Source organism: Hipposideros armiger, unplaced genomic scaffold, assembly GCF_001890085.2.
Source record: "Hipposideros armiger isolate ML-2016 unplaced genomic scaffold, ASM189008v1 scaffold_9, whole genome shotgun sequence".
In the NCBI taxonomy this organism is placed as follows: domain Eukaryota; kingdom Metazoa; phylum Chordata; class Mammalia; order Chiroptera; family Hipposideridae; genus Hipposideros; species Hipposideros armiger.
The window spans coordinates 907,241-928,599 of record NW_017731359.1 but is presented as its reverse complement, the minus strand read 5'-3'; the positions used below and the strand labels follow the sequence as shown (position 1 = coordinate 928,599).

Below are 21,359 nucleotides of genomic sequence, written 5' to 3'. Positions count from 1 at the left end.
TATGCTGAATGCAAATGACCAAGGAGTTATTTTGAGATGATAAGGTTTGCTATTCTCTTCCTGACAGTCATTTAACCTGTTTTCCATTGAGAGTCCATGAATTATTCCCCCTCACTCCCCATCTCCTGCTGGTTCAGTTCTGTGAAAAACTAATGATAGCCAGGGGTAGAGGTCAGAAATAAGAATGGCTGAGACTCCAGGTAGCCAAAACCAGAATCAACATTGGGATAAACTGTTCTAAGTGCCTTTTCTAAAGAGCACATCTCACCTGAGTCGTGGTAGCATTTACCTTCCGGGTATGAGGGTGCCATTTTGTCTTTGAAAGGTGTTTCATAATCCACTAATTGTATTTGCTACTTGGGTGTCACTATTTGTTTTTATTCAAGTGGAACTTGGAGTCAGAAAGGAAAAGTATCTTATCCAAAATTGTATGTCATGTTAGTGATAGGGGCATGTCTTTTCACACTCCATTCCTCGATACCTGTTTTCTCTAGAATGTTCTCTTGTCCACCTTACTCCCCTTCCACTTTACAAACTCCTATTCAGCCTTCTAAACCCTGTTCATGCCTTGTCTGTGCAACTTTCTTCCTCTCCATGCTCAATTCTCTCTCCTCCTCCCCACACCCCATAGAAAAGATCATTCTCTGGGTTGTACAAATGTCTGTAATTATGCACATTCCTTTACTTATCTTCTCTATTGAGCTATAGGGGTTTTGAGGGTCTTCCCTTTTGTGTCCCCAGCATCAAGCATAGTATCTAGTACACAGCAGGTGCTCAAATAATGTTGTCAAACCCAAGTGGAGAGCATCTAAAGGCAAAAAGGAAAATTCTAAACTCTCCTAATAGTCCAAGCAACAAATTAAGGGGCAACACCTAAAACCATCCCCACAGATTCATTTCTTTTTTCTTCTTTAAGATGGTTGGGAAAGGAGGTTTCACAGCCCCCCGTAGCCATCAAGGAGATGTCAGTGCAGCTGCTTTAATGGTGTTCACTTCACGGGCTCCCACATGGACTTCTGCGATGTGTGCTGAGCCAGTGACCTGAGAATGTGGTGGCTTTTTCCTCCTTGCTGTGTTTCCAATGTGGACACTCACTCGCTTGGCTTTGTCCTTGTTTTCTCACATTTCCTCCACCCAGGAATTTTGTTTTCTTCCATCGAGGTGATCTGCCATCACTGCTACATCCTCCCCCACCCTCGGCCTCCAGGTCCCCAGGAGAGCAGCAGAGTGATGGGGGGGGGGAAGTGAAGGGTCCCAGGGTGTGTTTTCTTTTACACGGTGAACGTTCCTTCTGACTTTTCAAATATGTAATCAGACAGGTGGCGAGCACAATTTATTTAGGGGCGAGGAGGACATCTGCACTGGCAGGCTGGCTCTTCCGGCTTCTTCTAGCACCCTATGGATAAAACCACTGGTCCCACTGGCTTAAGGTTAAATCCAGCAGGTGGGTCTTGGGGAAACTGAGTCCTGAAGCTTCACACACAGCCATCCTCAGGTTGCCAAAAGAACCAGGGAGGGAGCAGGTGTGATTCAGGGAGTACGTGAGGAGGCCAGTTAGGGGAGGTTGAAGGTGGACCTGGGGCACAGGTGTGCTGTTGCCCCCTTGAATTCCTCAAATCTGTAACAAAGGGGCCCAGGTGGCCCAACTGCTCTAGCTCCAGGATCTCCATCCAAACACTTTCCCAGGTGACACAGGTAACTGCCAGGTCCTGTCCTCCATCCCCTATCCCTCCTGCATTTCATTGAGGGAACAACTCATTTAAGTCACCCCAGGCCTCAGGCCCCAGCCTAGAAATTGGTGGAAATAGAGAATTTCACTTGGGAGGAGAGAGTGAAGCAAGGGAAACCAGTTGCCTGGAGCAGAGAAAGGAGCAAAGAGAGAGAAAGCATAAATGAATTTTGCTTGTATTTTTCTCTAGCATAGCTCCACAAATAGGATATTTTAAGCTAGTATAGGGACAGTTTTCCTAAACACATAATACATACAACACATAATACTAGCATCTTTATGGAGCTTTGAACTTTCTTTTTTTTTTTTTTTTGGCTGAGCCATCCTGCCACCTGTTGGCAGCTCAGCAGCTGCTCAACTCGGGCTGGGACTCAAACTGCTGTTGCTCAGAGCTCACACTCTTGAGTGAGCTCTTAACCAACTGAGCCACTCAGCCGGCCCTTTATGGAGCTTTGAGATTAACCACCATTTCTTTTTTTAAAAATGCAAACTTAGACCCAAAAAGTTGACAGTGGTTATAATAATCAAGGTTCCCATAAAAAAGAGAAGTCACCCTAAATTGGAATTTAGAGGGGAATTTGTTTGAAAGGAACAATTTACAGAAATGTGGGCAGTATTAAGGCAATCAACTAGAAAATGTGAGATACCCAGGGTCTGGCAATAGCACCCCTAGGCCTGAAGGGGGAGGAGAGCTCTGTGAAAACCCAAAGGTGTGAGAGAGGAGCCCCTGGACAAGAGCTTATTTGTGGAAGAAACAGCCACTGCCAGAGCTTAGGTGACAAGAAGGGAGGGAGTGGAGAAATAAACACCCCAACCCCTTTCCCCTTCCACCCTCTGGTTTCCAATAGGTGCCTCCTGTTGGCTGAACCCACCTGGAAGCCAGAGGCCAAAGAAGCTCATTGTAGTGTCCTCAATGATTAGCCTCCCAGGACCAGAGTAGGGCAGAGAATTGATCTGGTGGTAATTGGGGGGGGGGGGGGGATCATTCAGGGAATAGCCAAGCATAGTCAGGGCCAGGATTAGGGTGAGGTTAGTGAGGCTGAGCGGAGCAAGAGCAGGGTTAGATCCTGCCTTGCAAAAAAATTTTGGTATTGTGTCATTCTGGTTTTTTTGTAATAGTTTTTGTTTGTTTATTTTTTAATATTACATTAAAATGTTACTTACCTGAGGCAAATGGCCTCACCCTAATCCTGGCCTTGAAGTGGTGCTCTCTGGATAGGTGATTATGGACGGTTCCTATTTTCTCATTTTTGCTCACCTGTAGGTTCTAGTTATTTTTTTAAGTGAGCATGCATTTCTTGTGTAATAAAAACAATTAAAGGCAAAAATATCTTCTTTGAAAGTAGGGATCCTTAGTTCATGCAACATGGAACACACTTGGCAGCGATATCAAATGTTTGTTGAGGGAATGAACAAAAGAATGTTTACATCAACTCTCTTCCCAAATCCTACCTCTTTCAAGTTCTGACACAAATGCCATTTTCTCATAAAATGTTTCCTTCTATCCCCAATCACATTGACTTACAGAGACCTATGTTGTGTGTCCATGGACTTCCTGGTCTCTTTGTATCGCTTCACCTTCAGCCACCCTCCCTCTCACTCGCTTGGCTCCACTCCATTGGCCCCCTCCAGACTATTGCTTCTGGAACACAGGAGACAATTGATTAATTTTTTTTGATGGAATGAATGAATGTGACCTTTCCCTCTTTTGTATCATTCTTGACATAATCTATTTTGTTCTAATTGGATATCCACATATTTATCTTATCTCCCCTATTGTTAAGGAACTCAGGAATGTAGTCTTACCCTCAGGCCATCTTACTCACTTTGACATGCCTGACATGCTTGGTATGTAGTTAATAACAAATATTAACAACAATTGTAGAAAGAGCCACCATTTGAGTGGGCCAAGAACTGGTATTAACCATTTATAGCGATCTCCTCACTATATGAGTACAAGTACTTAAATGACTGTGAGGATACAACATTTGTAGGAATCCATATAGTCATAAAAGGGACCTTCTATTAATAGTCCCATTTTACAGCTAAGGAAACTGAGGCCTAGAGAGGTTAAGTAACTTGCCAAAGGCCACATTGCTAAGAAGTAGCGTTGCAAGAAAGAGCAATCCCAAATCACATTAGCTCAGTGATTCACAAACTGTGGGGCCAGGAACCACTGGAGTCCCCAAGACCCTTCAGGAAGTCTGGATGCTCAAAACCACTCGTGTGTGTATGTGTGTGTGTGTGTGTGTGTGTGTGTGTGTGTACAGTTGTGTACTCAGGGCTACATACTATGTGGTATCAAAACATCTTGAATGCAGAAGCAGAGATGAGAATCCAACTGACTCCTAATAAGCCAGACACTAAAGAGATTTTCAAAAATGTAAAATAATGCCAATCTTCTCACTTAATTTTTTCGTTTTGGAAAACATAGTTATTTTTTCATAAAAACATGTTATTTAAGTTAACATGTAATGTGCTTATTGTTGTTATTTTTAAATAAATTAATAAACATTTTTTAAATGTATCAATGTTAGTTTCTAATATAGTAAGTATCAATAGATCAAGCCCATATAAACAAAAACTCTTTGGGGTCCTCAATATCTTTAAGAATATTACAGGGCCCTGAGACTAGATTGTTTGAGAATAGATGAATTAGATAATATTTAAGTTTCTCCTCAGCTCTAAAATGTAAGGGTTCTCTGCTCATAAAGCAGTTTCAATAATATATAACTTTTGGAGGGCAGGGGCTCAAGATCATTATTCAGTCTTTGGGTTAGTTCATAAAAGAGGTGGAGCCTTGGGGTCCAACTCCATGCCTAGGTTCTACGTTGTTTAACAGGTCTTGGTTACCTGGATTTATTCTGATGTTAACTGCTCTGTGGACTTCTGGAAAATCCCATTCCTATCTTGGACTCACATATAACTCCCAGTTTTGATTCAGTACTCTTAGACTCATTATTTTCATTCCTTTGTCCTTCTTCCTCTTTTATGCTTATGTGATGTGTCAGTTCTTACCTTGACCCTTGAGTAGACCTTGCTTCCAACTTTCTATACTAAATGTTTTGTAACATAGGTCTTACAATACCCAAACACTTCCTGGACTACAGGTTAGCCCCAGATGGTTTATTTTACGTTGCCCATGGCATGTACAGGATTACAACAGATTTCGTGTTTTAAATTCTTTCTCATTGATTCCCTCTGGGGAAAGGAACGGGAAGGGAAACTTAATCTGTTGCAATAGCTGTTGTGTTACTCATCAAAAAATAAACAAAAATTTTGGTTCAAATGAAGCAAAAATAAATATCTTTCCTGAATTGTTATCATTTTGAAGACCTTCCTTGTTTGGCTGTTCAACTCTGTGTAATGGGAGATCACCTTATTGTATGGTTACAGAAGTAGAAATATGTCACAGGTCACTGAACAGTGAAGAATGAGTGCATTTTAGGATGAAAATGCCTTTGGGAGCATCAGGTTTCCCGTCCCTCCTTCAGTTAATTGAGTCATAGTTTGGTGAGATAGACTAAGAATATTAATTGGCCCCCTTGTACTTTTTTTTTTTTTAAAGATTTTTATTGGGGAATTGGGGGGATGGGAACAGTGCTGGGGAATTGGGAGAAGGGGAACAGACAAGTTGCTGTCGTTTTGTTCTTCAATCTAGTTGTGGGGGACGTTGCTTCACTGGCCCAAGTTAACACCATCATTGCGCTCTTCTCTGGCGAGGCAGATCAGTCGCCGGCTTCTGGACGGCCGCTCACTGCGGCTGCTGGCTGCTCACGCTGGCTGCTGGCCACACACGGTAGCCCATGGCAATCCACTGCCACAGGGACTGCAGCCTACGCCGTCGCCGGCGACTCATGGCAGCCCAGCTCCAGGTTGAGCTGTTGTTCAGCATCTTAGCTGTGGAGGGCAGTGTCACTGGCCCTCACATGTGGGATCCGAACTGGGGCCCTCTGGCGTCCCAAGCGAGTTCTTAACCATCGCGCCACTCGGCCGGCCCCCCCTTGTACTTTAATACAATGATATTTTTAAAATCTGGCTGTACTATAAACTTAGATATGCCATATACTGGATATATTATATATACTGGAAAAATTTCATACTTTCTGTTCATTTGCTGGTGTTTAATTGTTGATTTCTTTGTGCTCTGCTTTCACTGTTTTCCCGGCATTTTCCCATGCTGACGCATTTGGAGAAAGGTCGGTGTAGGTGCTATTCCCAGGTCACTTACTTGCCGTGAGATCTTTGGCAAGTCTTTCCCTTGGTCCCCATGATTCACATCTGTCACAACAGGATAAGATTGGCTTTTGAGGGACAGTTAGGAAGGAAACACAGGACCCAGACAACAAAGTCTTTTCGAAAGTTAAAAGTCCTATTCAAAACCTAAGTAGTATTATTAACTGTTCCTCATGCTTAATTCTAAAACTATCATGGGAAGGAAACAGGAAAGTAAGATATTGGTTCCACTTTCCAGATTGGAACAATAAGGCTAAAGAGTGTTCCCTAAGTTCCAAAGCGAGCCTTCTGTATCTCTCTTTTCCCAGTCCAAGGAAATATTTTCCAAGTCAGAGGTCAGCGGTCAGTGGTCTTCAGGTAGGAACACTGGCACGGGTAGTTTTAAGGGAATCCATTTCTAGCTCCTCAGCTTCATGTTGGGTCTCTAACAGGCCTGCTTGCTCAGGTCGGGTCTCCTTCCTGAAGCCCCTTTCATAATCTCTTCTCTTTCTTTACAAAGGAATGCGCACTCTTTACCTGCCCTGAACTGCTCCAGGAAAGCCACTGGAGCACCAAACAAAGGGACACTTTGAAATATGGATTTCTAGAAGGCTCCTTTAATAATTAATCAAAGGGGGGGGGGAGGAACTGCCTAGCATTTGTCTTTCATTGTTTCATACATTATTATTATTATTATTATTATTATTATTATTATTAGGAGGAGGAATTGGCCTGCATTGGGATATTCTGAATCCAGAGGTTGTGGCATGGGATAGTGGGGTAGAAATGACTTCACCTCTTCCATCTCTTGTTTATTGTTGAGGAAAGCTTTGCTCTTAGCAACAAGCCCATGAAAGCAAAGCAAACATCAAATCCTCAAAATGCCTTCCTGCCTCCATATTTAAGGTAAATCATTCCATCCATTACTATTCAATACTCACCTGGGACATGTCTTTTGTGGAAAGAAAAGTAGCACCTTCAAAGGGGTGCAAGTTAAATATGCTGATTCTTTTCAAGGAAACTTGAATATGCTCTGGAACTAACAAGTTATTCAAGATATACTGGATTAAACTTGCAAAGAATCATTTTATGGAATTTCTTTCAGATTTTCTGTTCACTAATCAATCTGGTAGTTAATTAATGTAGTATTACAAAACATACCAAGAAATATGTATTCCAACAGCAGCCAGTCTTCATCTTATTTTCTCTTATAAAATGTTTAATGATGGAAGGGCTGGACCAAAGAGTGTAATGTATACTGTTCTCTTTCATGGGAAAAGTTCAATCATGATGTCAAGCAAAGTTAGTTAAATTCTGATATTTATACATCAGTGTATTTAAATTATTTTCAAAAGCTAAACACGATATTGGTATATGCACAAACCTAGGTGGTGTAGCCTAACTATACACCTAGGCTATATGATACAGCCTATTGCTCCTAGGCTACAAACCTGTATAGTGTGTTACTCTACTGAATCCTGTAAGCAAATGTAACACAATCATAAGTATTTATGTATCTAAACATAGAAAAGGTACAGTAAAAATATGGTATGAAAGATAAAAAATGCTACACCTATGAAGGGTACTTAACATGAACGGAGCTTGCAGGACCAGAAGTTGCTCTGGGTGAGTGAGTGAGTGAGTGAGGGGGAGTGAATGTGAAGGGCTAGGACAGGATTGTACACGGCTGTAGACTTTACAAAGACTGTCTCACAAGTCCTTCCCCTGCTTCCTTCCAACAGGGCCAGAAATGGGATATCAAAGCTCCCAGTGCTGCTCTATGAACAAGGATGTGGGGTGGGCTGATTGGAAATATCTGAGGAGAAACTGGCTGGGTCAGGCATAGGTCACCATAACAGTGACTGTCAGGAGGGGGTAAAAGGGGGCCTGAGGGTCAGTAGGAATAAGAAGTCAAGATAGAGAGATAAAGGAACATGGGATTGTCATGGCAATGTGATTTTGGCAGTTATATTTGGAGCAATGGTCAGATTAAGGAACTTTGTGGTATTCATTTAAAAAAAGGGTGCTTAACATGAAGAGGGTGTAGAACTAAGGATTCAGTATTTTGACTTTGGAAATTTGTTCTTGGTTCCATTGACCCTATCTGGTAGTAAGGGCTCTCTCTTGCATTGAATTGATGGGAGAAATAAAACTTATCTATGCTTTGCATCATTACAGCCTGAAAATATTTCCAATGTACAGGGACAGGTTGGCTCCACACTACCACAGAAAGATTTCACTGCAGTGAAAATTTACAGCAGTGCACTCTGCAGACCATCAGGATAGATCTGGGAGGGCCGGAGCACTCTGAGTATGTACTGCTAGGGGCCAGGCTCCTCTGTGATGGAACAGGTCAGTGGCTGACTGCTTGGGATGTAAATAAATACCAGAATAAATAGAGAGCTAGTTGGATGTTATCATCTGGCAAAAATATTTAAGTGTCTGATTTAAAAGTAGGCAACCTGGTGAATGTCGAAATTCATTTTTGGAGCCATCGAGCCAGGGAACACCATTCACCGCCTGTTTTGTGTGAACAGTGCCCCATGCAGCTGTGCAACTGCAGCAGCCCTTCCTGGAGGTCCCTCAAAAGAAGAAGCTGTCACCCTCCAGAGCAGCAGCAGGGGTTCGCTTGCAAAGAGTTACTTTCCATGTATAACTCCTAGTGGCCTGATGTGATTGTTTACCTGTAGTTAGTGATCCTCCTGAACTATACCAGGGAGGCCAACTCATAAGTAAGATGCAGAACTTAGATTTGTGGAGATGTCCATTCCAGCATGTTGCGGAAAACCCAGGATTCCTCACAAAAACAACCAGCTCGTCCTCCTTCCAACCACCTTCAGCCTCCAAGCCAACTCACAGTCAAATGAGAAGATATGGAAAATGTCCAGGTCAAACTCAATGGCACAGGGTTGAAAGGAATCTAGCCACACATTCAAGTATCCTCTAGCAACAGGTCTCTAGCTTTCCCTCCCTCAAACATTGCTGCATATTAGAACCACCTGGGAAGGTTTTAAAACTCCCATACCCAGGCTGAACCTGTACCTAGAGAGTTGAATTTTAACAGTGTTTCTCCACCTTGGTCCTATTGACATTTGGGACTAGATTAATTCTTTGCTGGGGGGTTGGGGGGGAGGGAAGGGCGGGTAGGGCTTTCCTCTGCACTGTGGGATGTTTAGCGCCATCCCTGGGCTCTACCCACTAGATGCCAGTTGAACCCTCCCCTAGTTGTAATAACTAAAAGTCATTGCCAAGTGTTTCCTGGTGGAAGGAGCAAATCACCCAACTGAGAATCACTGCTCTAGGGGCCAGGATCCAGGCATCATATTTTAAAAAATCTTTCCAGGTGATTTCAATGTACAGCCAAGTTTGAGAACCAGTGCTCTGATGGAGTTTCCTTTGAGAAGTGTATCCTGGTGGAAAGTCCCGGGAATTTTGGAGTGGGTTTTTATAAACTGTGATTTACTATTGATCAGTAAGAATGGATCTATTCGGAGCCAGATGAGCAAGCAGTTCCACTCATCCTAGCTAGTAAGCATCTGTTTCTTTCTGTCAAGTGGACTTTGGAAAACAAAGAGGCTGTGAACATCTTGAGAGGCTAGCAAAGCCAGCTGTGCCTGTAACTTAGATTCTTTACAACAAGCTAATGAAAGGGACCTGAGCTAGTGAAAGGTTTCAGCAACACTCAAGGACCCATGGGGTGTATCTTACTGGTGCCACGATAATACCTACCATTGACTGGAGGTTCCCTGTGGGCCAGGGTCTTGTGCTAGGGGATCTATTTACATGCCATTAAATAAGATATCTAAGTTAATAATAATACTAACAATAATAAATAGGTCTGGCTTAAGAAATAGGTACATCAGTACTTCTGAAACACGTGTTAAACCTAACTGGTGTACATAAGAACGTACACATTTTTAGTATGCTCCTCAGTCCCATTGTGGCAGGAACTCTATTTGGCTTACAGCACACCCTTTCCATCCTCTTTCTACTATGGAAGCCAGAAAGCTAAACACTTGCCTTCCAGATTCCTCTGCTGTTGGGAGTAGCCACATGACATAATTTTGGCCACTAAGAATGCAAGCTCTAGGAGGACAGAGATTTTTGTCTATTTTTTTCTCTGCTGGACAAAACTCACCAAATTGTACACTCAAAAAATGTCCAGTTTGGGTGGGAGGATAGGGCAGATGTTGTTCAAGGGTACAAACTTGTGTCCAGAAATAAATAAGTCCTAGAGATCTAATGTACAGTATAGTGAATATAGACAACAATATTGTATTACAGTCATCAAATTTGCTAAGAGACTAGAACTTAATTATTCCAACTACCAAAAAGAAATGATAGTTATGTAACATTATAGAAGTGTACAATGACAGTCACATTACAGTATATAAATGTATCCAATTAATGTATTGTATACCTTAAATTTACACAATGTTATATACCACTATATTTCAATTAAAAATGTCCAGTTTATTAAACATAAATTTTATTTCAATAATGTGAAAAATAAAAGAGCAATTGTTAGAAATTTAAAAGGCAAATTACAAATTAGAAAAACAAATTTCTTGGCCCTTCAGGAAGCTGAGGTGAGAATCGCTAGAGGAGGGGAAACATAAAGTCCCTGTTTCACTCAATTTCAGGTCAATTGCAGAGCTAGCTGAGATTTATCCTGCTAACACTAGATGGCACCATTGTATTGTGCAAAAGTAGCTGACGTTCAGGAGTGCTTATTTAACATTCAGGATAGGGTCAGGCTCTTCAGGTGTTTGAAGATCGTTCATTCCCTACCCCCAATCCTCTCCCCACCCCATGCTAGAATATGATTGCAGTGGTCTTATAGAAACTCCCTGAACCTTGATTTTTCTCTTGTTTATGATTCATTCTACATCCTGTGCGCCCAATACTGCTTGGGGCCAAGCTGGAGGGAGGGTGCCAGCATCAGCTTGTCAATGGTTAGCTGAGGTGATTAGATCAATGATATTTAATAGTCGTATGATTTTATGATCCTGTTGCCTTTTCAGGAGCAATTCTTAAGTGCAATTTTGCTTTGCATTTTGTTTTTTTTTTTTTGTTTTTTTTTAGCTGAGCCATCCTGCCACCTGTTGGCAGTTCAGTGGCAGCTCAGCTTGGGCCAGGAATTGAAACACTGTTGCTCAGAGCTCAAACTCTTGAGCTAGCTCTTAACCAACTAACCCACTCAGCCAGCCCTGCTTTTCATTTTTTAATATAGATGATGTAACCAAGACTGCAAATAAATTCATAACATCAAAAGATATATCAAAGGAAGAGATTATGATCTAGTAAACTCCAGAGAGACATTTTCCAAGGAATTACCTTTCTAGAAGACATGAACTGAAGAGACAATAGGAAATATCCATGGCGGGGAGTATGAGGGGAATAAAAGCTTTCCCCAATAAGTGTGGGGAGTCTCCATTGGAGAGATTATTTTAATCAATGTGCAGATATCAGTTTTAGAGCATTTCCATGCAAGAGAGTGGAATATAAGATGTGTGGGAAAGGGCTCAGTTTTAACTCAAAATTGATTCAACACCAATACACACAGGAGTGAGACCCTTCAAATATGTAGCGTGTGAGAAAACCTTTGGATATAACCCCAACTTAACAGCAGAAAGTCCACACTGGAGATTTTTTTTTTTAAGATTTTTTTTTTTAATTGGGGAATTGGGGGGATGGGAACAGTGCTGGGGAATTGGGAGAAGGGGAACAGACAAGTTGCTGTCGTTTTTTGTTCTTCAATCTAGTTGTGGAGGACATTGCTTCACTGGCCCAAGTTGGCACCATCATTGCGTTCTTCCCCGGGCGAGACAGATCAGTCGCCGGCTTCTGGACGGCTACTCACGCTGGCTGCTGGCTACACACGGTAGCCCATGGCAACCCACTGCCACAGGGACTGCAGCCCACGCCGTCGCCGGCGACTCACGGCAGCCCAGCTCCAGGTTGAGCTGTTGTTCAGCATCTTAGCTGTGGAGGGCAGTGTCACTGACCCTCACTGACCCTCATATGTGGGATCCGAACCGGGGCCCTCTGGCATCCCAAGCGAGTTCTTAACCATCACACCACTCGGCTGGCCCCACACTGGAGATTTCAAGGTATCTCAATGTAAGGAATGTGAGAAAGCCTTCAAGGTGTGTGCAAAACTAATCTGGCATTACAAAGTTACAGTAGGGAGAAACCCTTCAAATATAGAGTGTGAAAAAGATTTCAAGTATGGTTCTTACAATACTGGGCATCAAAGAATCCATGAAGGTAATGAATGTGGGAAAGCTTTCAATGTCAATGCAAATCTAGTCAGGCGTCAAAGAAACTATAATGGGGATAAACCTTATTTATGTGTGGAATGTAGGAATAGTTTGGGCTGTAATTCTGACCATCTTCAACATCAGAGAATTCACACTGGGAAGAAACCTTATGCGTATAACCAGAATAGAAGAGCCTTCTTTCTATGTTGGGAGACTGTACCATCAAAGGACCTGTGGTTTCTGCAGTAGTCATGAAGAAACTGACTTCCAGATTACAGCTGGGGCTTTTGAACCAGGCTGCCCCTGTGTTGAGCTTTCAAGGTTTTATGATTTCTTATTAAATACCATTTTACTTGTGACTTATGGTATTAACAAAGTTTTAACCATAACTGAATCCAAGTTTGGGGGCTTACAATTTTTTTATTTACACAAACTGACTCCTTGTGCACGTGTACAAGACTTTTATTAGGTTATAGGAATATAACCTACAGGATCATAGGGTATGTGCATTATCTCTATTAGCTGTATAGTGGATATTCTCATTTTACTCTTCATGTTTCATAACCTCTCTTTTATATTTTCCACCTCTGTCAAACTGTGCTATAGCCTATGTCTGTATTATTTTACCAACTTTCTCATCAACTGGTCTTCTGAGCCTCCAAGAATATGAGTAGGTTACCTGTCCTTCCCTGTAAGCTAGAGTGCTACAGTCCCTCCATGGAAGCTCTGTCCAGCCAGAAGCCCCCCAGAAGAGACCGTCTGGCTGTATCCAGAGCAAAAAGCCAGGCAGTTAAATTCTGCCGAGAGTCTAAATCCCCTTTGAATTGCTTCTACCTAGTTGAATTTGAACTGAATTACGGAGTTTACAGTCCAGCCTCATCAGGGCCTGTTATTTAGCTGTCTATGGAAAAATGGGACTGGAAGTGTTTGCAGGGCCCTGAGACATGTTAAGGACCTCAGTGACTCAGTTGAGGTAATGAGAATAGAAGTAGAAGCCAGGGTCATCGTGCAAAGGTGGCCAAGAAGCCTCCTACATCACTGTGAAATCTCGGGCATGTCTCAGCTTTCTAGAATTTAGTTTCCTTATTGGAATAACGGAGTGACCTTGAAGAGAAGGCACATCTCCAAACATGTTGTTCTTTGTCAGGCCAAGGGCATTGAGACAATGAACGTTGGCCATTTGGGAGGCAGTTTGGATGCTAATAATGTGTAATGGGAAATTAAGAATACCTAAAGATAAATTTCTAGAGATACCAGCCAGAAGGCTGAATACGTGTATATGCAGTTCCTATAGATGTGCTTGTGCCTCTAGTTACAGCTGTTTCTCCTTATAGAGCAGCTTGTGGCACAGGACTGCCTTGATGCAGCTTTTCATGACCCGTGACTGGGCCTTTTAATAGCCTCCTAACTGCTCTCTTGCCCAACTTAAATCCATTCTTCACCCTGCAGTTACACCTTGACTGACTGCTCTACAACGAAATCTGACCCGCTCCAATGAGCAGAGCCAGCTCGAGCGCAGTCACATAGAGAAGCCCCAAATGCTAGCGCTCATCCAGGTTAGCCCTGGGCTGCCTCCACCCCATGAGAAGTTTGAACGGCAGGGCCACCGTAGGCCCCTCGGAGAGAAGGCGTTCTCCTCCTCCCAGGGGCCCGCCCAGGGGAAAGGGAGCGAGACCCGGACGAGCACGGGGCGTCCTGGAGGAGCGGAAGCGCCGGTCCCCGCAGGCGGCGCCGGGGGTGACGCTTATCCGGAGCGCCGCCAGCCCGCCCGCCGTCCCAGGTGTGTGCGGGGTGGGGAGGCTGCGGTCCCGCGTCCCACGCGGGCGGTGCCGTGGAGTCCCGGGGCCTCCGGGAGGCCGACCTGAGAGGGGGCTGGGCGGCGGCGCGGGGCTCGGGAGAGCGAGGTGCTGGGGCCGCCCCGCCCTGGATGGCACCCTGCCGCGGCGGCCGCCTTGGGAAATGGGTTCTGAGGTTGCGGGCCGCCCGGTACAAGCTGTGGCCCCGGCTGACCGACCGGCCACAGTTGATTCCGTTACCTTGTCGAGCGCCTGCTCAGGGTGGAATTCCAGGTTACGGGGATGCAACTGTGAATGAGACACGGGGAACTTGCCATAATGGGAAAGTCGATATTACTCCAGCCTGAGCCTACTTCTGCCCCTGCTCCTAATAACCGCATTGTTTGGGGGCAGAAGACCGTGGTTCTGAACGTTCACAGGCCCCGCGTGGCCCGGCCTCTTGCAGCTTCTTCACCCCGGGTTTTGCAGCACGCTCCCCTTGGCTCTGCTACAGGCTCCTTGGCCTTGTACTTCCACAACATGTGGTTCCTTCGGTAAAGATGCCTTCTTTGGCCTCGTTCATTCCATTTCTCGGCTAGGGCACCCCCCTGGTTTCTGTGGCACAATTTACCTCTTCCTAGATTTTCAGAGCAACACACCTCTTTACGAGCACTTAACACAGTTGTAACCTCACTTATTTTAGTGCAAGTTACACGAAAAAATATTTTTTCCCGTCTGTGTTTGAATCCTTAGTGCCAACCATATTGTCCTACCCAGAGTATATCTCAATAAATATTGACTGAAAAGGCAAATATATTTGTAATCACAGTGTGAGATACCTGGTATAATAAAAGAATATATAACAGGCAGACCTGACTTAATTTGGATCTTTCAGGTATGACTTTCAAATTGAGACCTGAGGGTGAAAAGGAGGTAACCAGCTAAAGAAGGGGCAAGTTGGGAGAGGCTGTTAGAGAGGCAGGGGAATAGCAGATGCTAGGGTTCTGATTCGGGACCCCGTCAGCCAATTAATACATGCACCATGACATTTATTCTAATTCAAAAAGCAGTGATATAATATTTCTAGTGAGAAAATTGGGGAAACGCTCAAAATGGCACAAAGAAAAACTAAAAATAATAAGACCACCACTCGGAAATACCACGTTTTTAATTTATATCCATCGAGTGGTTTTGTAGCTATAAGTACACAGATGAGTTTTTACACAATTGAAAGATGAAATATAAGTAGTTTTAGAATCATTTTTCACTTACTGCATTTAAATATTTTCCCATGTTGTGAAATATTCCACATGATTTTTAATGGCTGCCTTATTTTTACTTAGTTGTACCAAATTGTTGGCTATAGAAGTTTGTGTCCTTTTCATGTGGGAAATAACAGTTGACCCTTGAACAAGATGGGTTTGAACTGCATGGGTCCACTTGTACATGGACTTTTTTCAATGAACACCTGTATTGTTTTCCATCTGCAGTTGGGAGTCTGAGGCTTCAGCGGGCCAAGTATGTATGTTGATCTATGCCATTTTATGTAGGGAACTTGAGCATCTGTGGATTTTGGTATCCGCAGGGGTCTTGGAACCAATCCTCTGTGGATACTGAACTACAGCTTAAGTTTTGGGGGAGTCAAAAGTCATACATGGATTTTTGACTGCACAGGAGTTGGCATCCCTTAACCCTGGAGTTGTTCAATGGTCACTACAGTGAATGCTAATGAGCAGAAATCTTTGGGCACATCTCAGATGCCTCAAGTTGGAATTTTTAGAAATTGGTTTTAAAATTTAACTACTTAAACAATTTTAAACAGTCCTACATGTACTTGGTAAGAAAAAGAGTCACATAACTAAGACTATGGTTAAAAAATAAAAGAGAACTCTCCCTTTCTATTTGGATCCTCAGGTTCATCTCCAGAGGTAACCCTAGTTAGTTTTCTAAATGAGAGCAAATCATACACGAGCGAACTTGGCATTTTATACTTAACAGTATAGCTAGGAGTATTTTAAAGTAGGTATTTGTCCTTAGGGAAAGATGTAACAATATACACTCCTACCAGCAGGTACTGGGAGTGTATGCTTTCCTACACTTTCTCCATTATAAAGAATTATCCATTTTTCTTTAAAAAGTTCTCAGTTTGATAGAAAAATGATCTTTTATTGTGTTTTTGGCCATTTATTGGTGAATTACCTATTAATGATGTTTTCTTCTAGGGTGTTCAGCTTTTGCCTATTGATTTTGTAAGGATTTAGGATATTAACTATTTTTTGCACATGTTATAGATTTAGTTTCCCAGTTTGCCTTTGAAGTTTTCCTTAATCATGTTTAAAAGTAGTTTATCATTCTAAGAGTTTTCTCCTTCTTTGTCACCTGGCGTGTGGCCTCACCACTGTGCTGTAACTGCTCCTGCTAGATGTCTCTGGACCCTGGGATGGAGACTTACCTTCATTTTCTTTCGTTTTGTTTTTCACCCTCAAAATTTTAGTGTATATGTAATTTATTTCAATGTATGGCAATAAAGAACCTAATTATATATTTTCTCCTCAAAAAGTTAATCGGTTGTCCTAGTGTCATTCATTGAATAATCCCTCCCTTTTCCCCCACTGATTTGGAATGCCATTTTTATGATGTACTTGATACTTTAGTCTTTCCAGGGTTTTAGATTCAGTTTTATTGTTATGGTGATCTGTTCTTGTATCAGCCTGCTTTGTTATACATTTAGCATCTGGTATTACAGGTTTTTCTCTCTTATTTTCCCTTTTTATTTAAATTTTCATGGTTATTTTGACTATTTTTCCATATCAACTTTAGAATTACTTTATCAGGTTTCTAAATAAATTCTTTTCATAATTTCTTTTTTTTTTAAATTGGGGAATTGGGGGAAGGGGAACAGAAAAGTTGCTGTCATTTTGTTCTTCAGTCTAGTTGTGGAGGACGTTGCTTCACTGGCCCGAGTTGGCACCATCATTGCGCTCTTCCTGGGCGAGGCAGATCAGTCACCGCTTCTGAATGGCCGCTCACGATGGCTGCTGGCTACACACGGTAGCCCATGGCAACCCACTGCCACAGGCGCTGCAGCCTACGCTGTTGCAGGCGACGCTGTCGCAGGCGACTCACGGCAGCCCAGCTCCAGGTTGAGCTGTTGTTCAGCATCATAGCTGTACAGGGCAGTGTCACTCGCCCTCATATGTGGGATCCGAACCGGGGTTCTCTGGCATCCCAAGCCAGCTCTTAACCAACGCGCCACTCGGCCGGCCCCATAATTTCTTTGAAAGTAATATTGGTTAGCTGTTAATGAGTATGGCTTTTAAAATCTGTCAAACTTGGCTTAAAATCCAAGTTTGACCACAAACTTGGCTTAAAATCCAAGTTTGACCATCTGTTCTTTATGTGAACTTGGTCAAGTCTCTCTTAATCTCTTAGCTTATGTTTACTCATCTGTATGAGAGGGGGTCATGGGGCGGAGACTGAAAACCTAAATCTCATTTAAAGGCATGTTGTGAGGACTAAATAAGATACGTTCAAAGCATTTAGCATAGTGCTGAGCATGTATAAGCTCTTAATAAAAGGAAGTTATCAAATTTGTAGGTTCATTTGGAGAAAAGTCAACATTTACAAAAAATTTAACACTTGATTATTTCCATCCAGGAACAAGTATGGCCTTTTCGTTTATCTTTCTCAGTAATACTTTATCATTTTCTTTATATAGATTTGACATGTTTTCTATCGTTTATTCCTGGCTGTGCTTTTTCATGTGCTTTTGTTTATATATGTATTTTTGCCCTACTGTATTGTTTGACCCAACAAGAGCGAGCACTGCCTTGTGGTTATGAATACAGATCTTGTGTTCTAAGACAATCACTTAAACTTCCTAAGTCTCTTGTCTTTATTTTGGTAAACGAGGACAGTAATATTACGTATCTCCTAGTATTATAATGAATGTGAAGTGCTCCAGGTTGAGCTGTTGTTCACCATCTTAGCTGTAGAGGGCAGTGTCACTGGTCTGCATGTGGGATCCGAACCGGGGCTCTGAAGCTGTCACATTACAAGTGTTCAGTGAATGTCAGCATTGGGGAATTAGCAGCTAATACAGGTTCGCAGGTTTACAGAAAAGTCACCGACTGGGCTGGGCTCACTCTTGGTTCTGTTTGCTTCTTTCCTCAGCCCCTGCCCTTCACTGAGAGGGAGCCCAGGTGATGGCATCCATGGCCCTGAAAGCCTGGCACCAGGTGAGCCATGAATCCCTCGGGTCAGCCTTCAAGAGATCTGATTTGAAGGAAGTGAGGGATGAGAGGGGTGATCCTGGCAAAAGTGTTAGAGCCAAAGCAGCAGGAAGGCCCCGGTTAGCCCCACCTCACCGCCACCCCCTACACACCCCCAGTGTTACTGGATGCTGAGGAGAGAGAGCTGATGGTGACAGACTGAGCAGCCAGAGACTCAAGGGCCCAGGAAGCGATGGCTGGAGAGAGTGTCCTGGGAAGCAGAAGTACAGCCCCCTGCGCTGTGAGCATTCCTGCTGAGCTAGTGGGTCCCCATGTTCAGTAGCTCCCTCCACAGAGGGACCTGTGAGAATGAGAGATTCAGACTGGTGGTGTAGATATCCAGTATTCAGTAGGACTGATCAAGATCAGCAAGGTCACAAGGTTCTTAGGAAGAGGGGGCAGAGGGATGGCAGGAGGAAGACAGCAAGAAAGGGGGCCTGTACCACTTGTCCTCCAAAAAGAGTGAAATTTGGGGGCTCAGGATCAATGAGAGAAAGAGCTGGTCCAGGAGGGGCACATAAATGGTTTTTCAAGAGTCATTACTTATAATTGAGGGTAGCAACATGTTGCAATATGAAATTTGATACTAGGTGGCAAGAAATTTAATTTTAATTAGATTTTCCATTAGCCCTCAGTGACATTGTGGCCTGGAGCCCAGTCACTTAACCTCTTTGTGCCTCAGTTGACTTCATTGGTCAGATGGCAGCAATATGGCCCAGGTTAGGGAGACTTTCCCTCTTATTACTGTTTTTCCTGCATCCCAATAATTTTTTTTTTTAAAGATTTTATTGGAGAATTGAGGGAGGGGAACAGTGCTGGGGAATCGGGGAAAGGGGAACAGACAAGTTGCTGTCCTTTTGTTCTTCAGTCTAGTTGTGGAGGACATCGCTTCACTGGTCCATGTTGGTATTATCATTGCACTCTTCCCGGGTGAGGCAGATCAGTCGCCGGCTTCTGGACGGCCGCTCACAGTGGCTCTTGGCAGCTCACACCAGCTGCCAGCCACACATGGTAGCTTATGGCAGCCCACTGCAGCAGGGGCTGCAGCCTATGCCATCGCTGGCGACTCATGGCAGCCCAGCTCCAGGTTGAGCTGTTGTTCACCATCTTAGCTGTAGAGGGCACAGTGTCACTGGTCCGCATGTGGGATCCGAACCGGTGCCCTGCTGCTCAGCGCCAGCTCTTAACCAATGTGCCACTCTGCCGGCCCCCCAATAATTTTGATAGGATGTATTTTCATTCTCATTTGTTTCTATGTATCTTTTGATCTCCTCTTATTTCTTCTTTGACCTAGTCATTCTTTAAAAGTGTGTTGTTTAATCTCCACATATTTGTAGTTTTTTCCGCTTTCTTTTTGTAGTTGGTATTCAATTTTAAAGTCTTGTGATCAGAGAATATGCTTGGTATATGATTTCAATCTTCTTAAGTTTGCTGAGGCTAATTTTGTGGCCCAACATATGGTCTATCCTTGAGAATGTTCCATGTACACTAGAAAAGAATGTATAGTCTGATATTCTAAGATAAAGTGCTCTATAAATGTCAATTATGTCCATTTGGTCTAATATGTCATTTAGGGCAGATATTTACTTACTGATTTTCTGTTTGGATGATCTATTCCTAGCTGTGAATGATGTATTTAGGTCCCCTACTATAACTGTGTTTTGGTCAATTTCTCCCTTTAATTCTGTTAGTAGTTGCTTTGTATATTTTTGTGCTTCCTGATTGTAGGCATATATATTGATGAGAATTATGTCTTCTTGTTGTATAGTCCCCTTTATCATTATAAAATGTCCATCTTTGTCTCTTGTTACCTTTTTTATCCTGAAGTCTGTTTCTTCTGATATAAGTATGGTTACACCTGCTTTTCTCTGGATACTATTTGGTTGGAGTATCAGTTTTCACCCTTTCACTTTGAGTCTATATTTGTCCTTGTAACTGAGATGCATCTCTTGGAAGCAGCAAATGGCTGGGTTTTGTTTTGTCATCCAATCTGCTATTCTATGCCTTTTTATTGGTGAGTTCAGATCATTTACATTTAGGATGATTATTCTATATGAGGATTTCCTATCATTGTTTTTTTTTTTTTTTAGCTGAGCCATCCTGTCACCTGTTGTCAGCTCAGCAGCAGCTCAGCTCAGCTCAGGTCAGGAAATGAACCGGTGACTCTGTTGCTCAGAGCTCGCACTCTTGAGTGAGCTCTTAACAAACTGAGCCACTCTGCTGGCCTTCCTATCATTCTATCTTTTGTTTTCTGGTGGCTCAATGTCTCCATTGTCTCTTTGCCTTTTTGTTGCTGTCTGTTATTTTAGTGTGGTAGTATTCTAAGATTTCTTCTTTTTTTATGCTATATTTCTTAGTTCTGGATTTTTTTTGTTTGTTTGAGTGGTTACCATTAAGTTTATGTAAAGAAAGTTTCATATATACAATAGTCCTTTTTCTTCAGCATGCTTCTTATCTCCATTCCCCTTTGCAGGTTCAGACTTTAACTCTCTTTCCTTTCATGTTTTTGTTGTCACAAGTTATTCCTACTTATACTGTGAGTTGATTTCTGAGTTGCACTAGCAAGTTGTCTTTTTCTTCTCTTTTTTCTTTTTATTTTAAATGTTTTTTTTCTTCTTTACCCTTTATGTTATGTTTAAGTGGATAGTACCTTATTTTGTGTAGGGGGTTGCCATTTCCTTCTTCTGTCTGTTCATAATACTGCTCATGGTTTTATATTCTTTTATTTTTTAAAGACTTTATTGGGGGGTTGGGGGAGGGAACAGCATTGGGGAATGAAGGAAGGGGAACAGACAAGTTGCTGTCTTTTTGTTCTTCAGTCTAGTTGTGGTGGACGTCGCTTCACTGGCCCATGTTGGTATTGTGATCATTGCGCTCTTCCCAGCTGAGGCAGATCGGTCGCCAGCAATTGGATGGCTGCTCGGTTCACGGCAGCTCACGCCACCAGCCGCTCACGCTGGCTGCAGGCCACTCACGGTAGCTTACGGCAGCCCACTGTAGCCCCACTGCAGCCTACGCTGTCGCCAGCAACTCACGGCAGCTCAGCTCCAGGTCGAGCTGTTGTTCACCATCTTAGCTGTAGAGGGCAGTGTCACTGGCCCATGTG

At 43.0% G+C, this 21,359-nt stretch overlaps 1 protein-coding gene across 5 annotated transcripts in view; it reads left to right on the top strand.

The window, feature by feature from the left end:
• The first annotated feature begins 13,879 nt into the window (after positions 1–13,879).
• ZNF23 (zinc finger protein 23) overlaps positions 13,880–21,359 on the top strand; it is a 49,094-nt gene continuing 41,614 nt past the window's right edge. For 3 of the 5 annotated variants that reach the window (XR_002125302.1, XR_002125300.1, XM_019654214.1), the window contains exons 1-2: positions 13,880–13,987; positions 18,156–18,220. The gene's annotated coding sequence lies outside the window, so the exon portion shown is untranslated. The remainder of the gene's footprint in view (positions 13,988–18,155; positions 18,221–21,359) is intronic. The other 2 variants (XR_002125304.1, XR_002125301.1) reach the window with 1 other exon arrangement.